We start from the raw sequence: 7,210 nt of genomic DNA, 5'->3' as shown, positions 1-7,210 counted from the left end.
TTTTAAAGTGGCAGTTAACTAATAAAAGACAAACTTCAAATGTGGATTTATGCAGCTAATGAAATTAAGAAGAGTAGTAATATAAGTGATGGAAACAGTGCTAACATTTATTTCAATACTACAGGGATGGGAAGATACAGATCAGTGTTATCACTATGACACCCATCACTGTGGGAGAAATATATAAGTCAGTCAACCAGCCAAATTCTTTCAAATGCAGTCATATCAGCATTCATTTGGGGAAACTAATAAAATGTTGGTTACTGAATTGTTACAGCTTGTTGACACTGAAGGAACTGTGAGACTGCCAGGCAATATGCTTAAGAACAGAGATTTTTTTGTCAGAAATTATGACACTTTGGTTTTATTTCTCAACATGAAGCTAAATGAAGCTCAAAATGTTATGTTTTTTTTTCCAGTGTGTAGAACGTGGAAACAGAATATACTTGACTGCAGTGAAATATTTTCTTATTAAACAGTAATATTTTAGGCTTGCCAATGTGATGCCCATCTACAAGAATGGCCAGAAGGAGGATGCAGGGAACTACAGGCCTGTCAGCCTGACCTCAATGCTGGGAAAGATTATAGAGTGGTTCTTCTTGAGTGCGCTCACCTGGCATGGGACAACCAGGGGATCAGGCCTAGCCAGCATGTGTTCATGAAGGGCAGGTCCTGCTTGACCAACCTGATCTCCTTCTATGAACAGGTGACTCACCTAGTGGACAAGGGAAAGGCTGTGCATGTGATCTACCTGGACCCTAGCAAAGCCTTTGACATTGCCTCCCACAGCATTCTCCTAGAGAAGCTGGCGGCTCATGGCTTGGACAGGTGTACTGTGCAATGGGTTAAAAACTGTCTGGATGGCTGAGCCCAGGGAGTTGTGGTGAACAGAGTTAAATCCAGTTGGTGGCCGGTCACAAGGAGTGTTCCCCAGGGCTAGGTGCTGGGGCCAGTTCTGTTTAATATCTTTATCAATTATCTGGATGAGGAGATTGAGTGCTCCCTCAGTCAATCTGCAAATGACACCAAACTGGGCGGGAGTGTTGATCTGCTCAAAGGTAGGAAGGCTTTGCAGAGGAATCTGGACAGGCTGGAGCAACGGACCGAGGTGAACTGTAACAGGTTTAACAAGGCCAAGTGCTGGATCCTGCACTTGGCACAACAATCCCATGGAACGCTACAGGCTTGGGGAAGAGTGAGAGGAAAGCTGCCCAGAGAAAGGGACCTGGGGGTGCTGATAGACAGCCAGCTGAACATGAGCCAGCAGTGTTCCCAGGTGGCCAAGAAGGTTGCATCAGGAACAGTATGGCCAGCAGGAGTAGGGAAGTGATTGTGCCCCTGTATTCGGCACTGGTGAGGCCACACCTCAAATACTGTGTGCAGTTTTGGGCTCCTCACTACAAGAAGGATGATAAGACAGCTGGAGCACCTCTCCTATGAGGACAGGCTGAGAGAGTTAGGGTTGTTCAGCCTGGAGAAGAGGAGGCTCCGGGGAGACCTTATAGCAGTCTTCCAGTACCTCAAGAGGGCCTACAGGAAAGATGGGGAGAGACTCTTCAGTAGTGCCTGTTGTGACAGGATGAGGGATAATGATTTCAAAATAGAGGGAGATAGATTTAGATTAGAGATTAGGAAGAAATTTTTTTTACAGTGAGGGTGGTGGAACACAGGAACAGGTTTCCCAGAGAGGTGGTGGATGCCCCATCCCTGGAAACATTCAAGGCAACCTGATCTAGTCAAAGATGTTCCTGCTCCTTGCAGGGGGGGTGGACTAGATGACCTTTCAAGGTCCCTTCCAACCCTAACCATTGTATGATTCTAACAATCTTCGTGGCCCTCCTCTGGACTCGCTCCAACAGGGCCACATTCTTCCTGTGCTGGGGGCTCCAGAGCTGGACACAGTACTCCAGGTGGTGTCTCACCAGAGCAGAGTAGAAGGGCAGAATCACCTCCCTCTACCCGCTGGCCATACTTCTGATGCAGCCCAAGATGCGGCTGGCTTTCTGGGCTGCAGGTGCACATTGCCAGCTCATGTTGAGCTTCTTGTTCACCAGTGTTCCTAAGTCTACCCCATCAGCTCCCAGTAGACCAGGCTTCTCAAAGCAAGTCTCATGGTCTAAGTAGCTGAAGCCCTGGCTGTGGCACCATTCCTGTAGCCATTTGTTGACTTGCCAGATTTGACTGGCCCTTTCAGGTTCCTTCCATCTTCTCCTACAATGAGCAGTTCTTCATTCTCACAGTCTCTCCTTTCACCTTCTGCGACTGGGATGATGTGCCTAGAGCCCTCACCAATGAAAACTGAAAAATGTCATTGAGTACCTCAGCCTTCTCCATGTCCCAAATAACCAGGACTCCCATTTCCTTCCAGAGAGGGTTCACATTCTCCTTGGACTTCCTTTTATCCCCGACACACCTAAAAAAGCTTTTCTTGTTATCCTTGACTTCCCTGGCCAGATTTAATTCAGTCAGTGCTTCCTTACCTGATCCCTTGTCACTTGGACAACCTCTCTGTAATCCTCCCAGGCTACCTGTCCTTGCTTCCATCCTCTGTAGCCTTCCTTTTTGTCTTTTAGTTGGTTCAGGAGCTCCTTGTTCATCCATGCAGGTGATCTGGCTTTTTTGCCTGACTTTCTCTTTGTTGGGATGCATCACTCGTTAGCTTGAAGGAGGTGATCCTTGACTATTAACCAGCTTTCCTAGGTCCCTCTTCCCTCCAGGGCTTTATCCCATGATACTCTGCACAGCAGATGCCTGAAGAGGCCAAAGTCTGCTCTCCTGAAGTCCAGGGTAGAGAGCTTGCTGTGCACCTTCCTCGCTGCCCTAAGGATCTTGAACTCCACCATCTCATGGTCACTCCAGCCAAGGCTGCCCTTGAGTTCCAGATTCCTCAGCCGTCCCACCTTGTTGGTGAGAACTAGGTTCAGCACAGTACCTCTTCTTGTTCCCTCTGTCATATGCAGGAGGAAGTTATCATCTATGCATTCCAGGAACCTCCTGGATTGCCTGTGGCCCTGCTGTTTTGTCCTTCGAGCAGATATTGGGGTGGCTGAAGCCCCCCATGAGGCCCAGGGCTTATGAACATGAGGCTGCTCCTATCTGTCTATAGAGGGCCTCATCCATTCAGTCCTCCTGGTCAGATGGCCTGTAGCAGACCCCCACTGTAATATTATCTGTCCCTGCCCTCCCTTTAATCCTCATCCATAGGCTCTTCATCAGCTCTCTGTCATCCATCCACAGGCAGAACTCCATGCACTCCAGTTGGTCGTTGACATAGAGGGTAACCTCTTCTTGTCTCCCCTGCATGTCCTTCCTAAAGAGCTGTATATCCCTTCATTCCAGCTCCCCAGTTATAAGCCATTGCACCACGTCTCTGTGATGCCAATAAGATCGTCGCCCTGCAGGCATGCACACATCTCACTCCTCTTGTTTGCTCCCCATGCTATGTGTGTTAGCATAGAGGCACTTAAGCTGGGCCCCCAGTGAAGCCAACTTGCTGGCTGGAGTCACTGGAATTCATTTGAGCTGCATTTTACGTGCTCTCCTGCTTACCTGTGATCCTTCACCAGGTTCTGTGCACCTGTTGCTGGCACTGTCTCCATACTGACAGTACTGGGATGGATTTTGGTTCCCCTCCCCCTGCAATGCTAGTTTAAAGTCCTCTTTACCATCTTGGCAAGCCTTTGGCCAAATCAACTCTTCCTCCTCTCTGTGAGGTCGTCCCCATCAGCCCCTAGTAGAGCAAGTTTCTCAAAATTAATTCCATGAACCCCTGTAGCACCATTCCTGTAGCCATCTGTTGATTTGCCAGATTTGACTGGCCCTTTCAGGCCCTTTCCCTTTGATTGGGAGGACTGATGAAAAAACTACCTGCACTCTAGAGCCCTTAACCATTGCTCCCAGAGCTCTGTAATCCTTCTTGATACTCCTCAGGCTGCTCCTGGCTGTGTCACTGGTGCCCATGTGAAACAGCAGCAGCAGGTAACAGTCAGTGGGCTGTACAAGGTTTGGTAGGTAGTCTCTTGGTGACAGCTCTTCCCAGTTTCATATCATCAGCAAACTTGCTAATGGTGCATTCAACTCCTACCTCCAAATAATTGATAAAAAATAGTTAACAAAACTAGCATTACAGCAAATAGGATGGAGAAACCTATGGTAATGAGTTGAATTCCACCTCTATGGCACAGGCATTTTCTCACTGACCTTAATTTAAATCAAGTAGAAAAGACATTTAGTTGAAACAGGAGGAGTATAATCCTCAAGCACAAAAACAGGAGGGAAAGAAAGAATAATCAGGACATAGGAAAGAAGGCAGGAAGGTAGTACAACAAATACTGGTCATGTTGTCCTATGAAGAATGAAAAAGACAGAAAGTTTTAATTACAAGTGCTGGGTGAAAGACATTGAAGAAGTAAAATACACGTCTCTGTTCTTTGGTTCTTCCTGAACCCTCTGAAGGAAGTCTTAGTCTAGTCACTGTAAACAAACAAGGTTATATACAAGGTTATATAAATGTTACCTCCTCCATCTTCTCCTCAAATGGAAGGAACAACAGGGTTCTGTACTTTGGCTAACTATTTAGGTCAAAAAAGGGTAATAGTATAATGCTTCTGATCCACATATAAAGAATTTTGGAGATCATTGCCTAATGTATTACCTCAGAAAATATGCAATTCAATTTGCTTCCAGTAATAATAAGATGACTGCTTCTATGTAAAGCTTTATCCAGTTAATACTAATGAATTATTTGCTATTTAAATACACATTTAAGTTTCCATCTTTGGAAACTGCCAAATCACTTCTAGCGGAAGAACAAGTTAAGGAAAGAAACTGAGACTTTCTAATGCCTGTGGATCTTTCCACTGAAACTTCTGGAAAGGTCCTGTAGCCTCTGTTTTCCTGAGGGTTGTGTCCCCTGGCAATACTGCTGCAAACTAAAATCAAAATATTGCTAAGAAACCCTAGCAGATCCTTCAGTTGACTCCAAAGTCCTTCAGTAGTTTTTAAAGAATTTAGGCAAACAAAATAGTTAAATGCTGTACTAACCTTGTAATTTCAAGAGATCAAAAGATTTGAGCTATTTCTAAATGTCTCTTGAGAACATGAGGACAGATTTACTTCTACACTGGAACTCTAAAATCCAAGGGAAGCGCTAAGAGTGGTGTTTTCCAGTTTACCAAGGAATTTAGTTCCATCCTGCTATATCCAGGACCATACAAACTGCGTTTATCAGTAACTTTCTGTAGAGTTTTAGACATTTAGCAAAGATGCAGTCCCTATAAGATGTCCATAATAAAAACAAAAATAGTAATAACAAAACTGTGTCAACAATTAGCTGAAAAAGTCTTCCCTTGTGATATCCAAGCTCTCCTCCTTTTTTGATATTATCATTTAACACTAAAGTGATCAGAGTTGTCAGGGCCTGGTGCAGGCTGCCCCACTCTTTTCAGTCTAGCTCTCTGCACTCAAGGCCACCTCTGGTACGAGCAAAGCCGCAGCCTGCCTTGTTGAGGACAAAAACAGGAGCCTGAGAGAGAACCTCTCCTTCTTTCCCTGGATGCTACTTTGGAGTCGAGGCTCTTCAGCTTGGTGTCTGCCTGAGCTGACATTGTAGCCTTGCCTGTGCCTGGCAATTTGCCCCGTTAACCCGAATCCAGACTTCGGACCTGACCCACATCCTTCCTGACTAGTTTGACTTTGACTTATCTGGCAGTCTGGGCTGCTGTGGTGATGGGCCCTGCCTGCTTTGTCATTACACTCAGCTCTCTGCTCCCCTTTACTCTCAGAGCAGCATGACTGCATTTGCAAATGAGGGCATCCTGTCATTGCTCAATAACAGCTCTTACTGGACCACCCCTCATGTCACCAAGTGCACTGTAGAGAACACGAACCTGAACGTGAACCATTTGTACACTCTCATTGTGTACAGGGTTATGCTGGGAGGAACACGGCCAGCAAACCGAGGAAAGAAGTTGTCTTTCTCTGTGTGCCTAGTTACTGGTGAGGCTGAACCAGGAATACTGTTCAGGTTTGGACTTCCAGTTCAAGTAGGATGTGGCAAAACATCAACATCAAAACATCAGGGATCAAAAGTATGTGGCCTGGTAGGGAGAAGCTGAGGGAGTTGGATTTGTTTAAGGTGGTAAAAAGGTGAGTGAGAGGCAATCTAACAGCTAATACAGACATCAGAAGGGTAGTTACAAAGATAATGGAGCCAAACTTTTCTCTATAGTGCCAGACAAAATAACACCGGGCAGAGGCTCCAGTTTCAGATTTGAATGTTAGGAAATTCTTCCTTGCTAGAAGGATTAGACAGGAGTGGAACTGATTGCAAGGTCAGTAATGGAAGTTCTGTCCTTGGAGGTCTGCCTTTGCTAGACAGAGACACAGGTGACCTGATCAATGGCTGGTGATAATCCCACAGCAAGCTGGAGGACTGGAGGCCCCTTGCAATCAACATTTTTATAATTCTGTGAGCAGTGACTATGTTAACAGACTGAACATCTTAATGGTGAAGAATATTTTTTCCATGCTTCTCTAAATCCCTTGGAATGCAGAAAATTTTTAATTGATATTTTTACATTTTTCACTTTTAAAAATAAAACTTTTTTTTTAAATGTTTGTAGCTATAAAGAAAATGTTTTCATCAAAAATCCTCAGAGCTGGCAGAGCTGGAATTAATCGAGCTGCCTGGCTACATGGAGGAAGCGAGACAGGAGGGGAGAAACCCAGGATCCTCATGAAAATTCAAAATGCATATTGTATCTTCTCAGTTTTCTCAGGGTATTTTTTCATCCGCGTGGACTCTGTTCTTCCTGTGACTAAAAGCTTCTTCAGGGTATCATGCAATAACAACCCTTGGCAGTCTGCACCTTTCCCTCTGCATTATTTGTGTTCTACTTGTGTTTAGAAGGTATAAATAAAATTAGAGCCCTATAGCAATGGGCACTGTACATACAAATTGTAAGGAATATCATCAAAAGGCATATAGCCTGAATGGGAAAGGAAAAAAAAAAAGAGAGAAAAAGTAGAAAAGCAGAAGGCAAATCAAAAGAGACAGGCAACATCATTTATCCAGTGTTACACAGTGTATCAGTGGTACACTCAGAAATAAAAGCATATCAGCTAGGCCAGGCTGTCATCTGCATGTCTTTAATATTTTCCCCAGCAGATTCATGAAAATTCTTCATACATTTTCCCTGGGGGAAATCCC

This window comes from Chlamydotis macqueenii, chromosome Z (genome assembly GCF_036417535.1).
Source record: "Chlamydotis macqueenii isolate bChlMac1 chromosome Z, bChlMac1.mat, whole genome shotgun sequence".
NCBI lineage: Eukaryota > Metazoa > Chordata > Aves > Otidiformes > Otididae > Chlamydotis > Chlamydotis macqueenii.
This window is presented reverse-complemented; position numbering follows the sequence as displayed.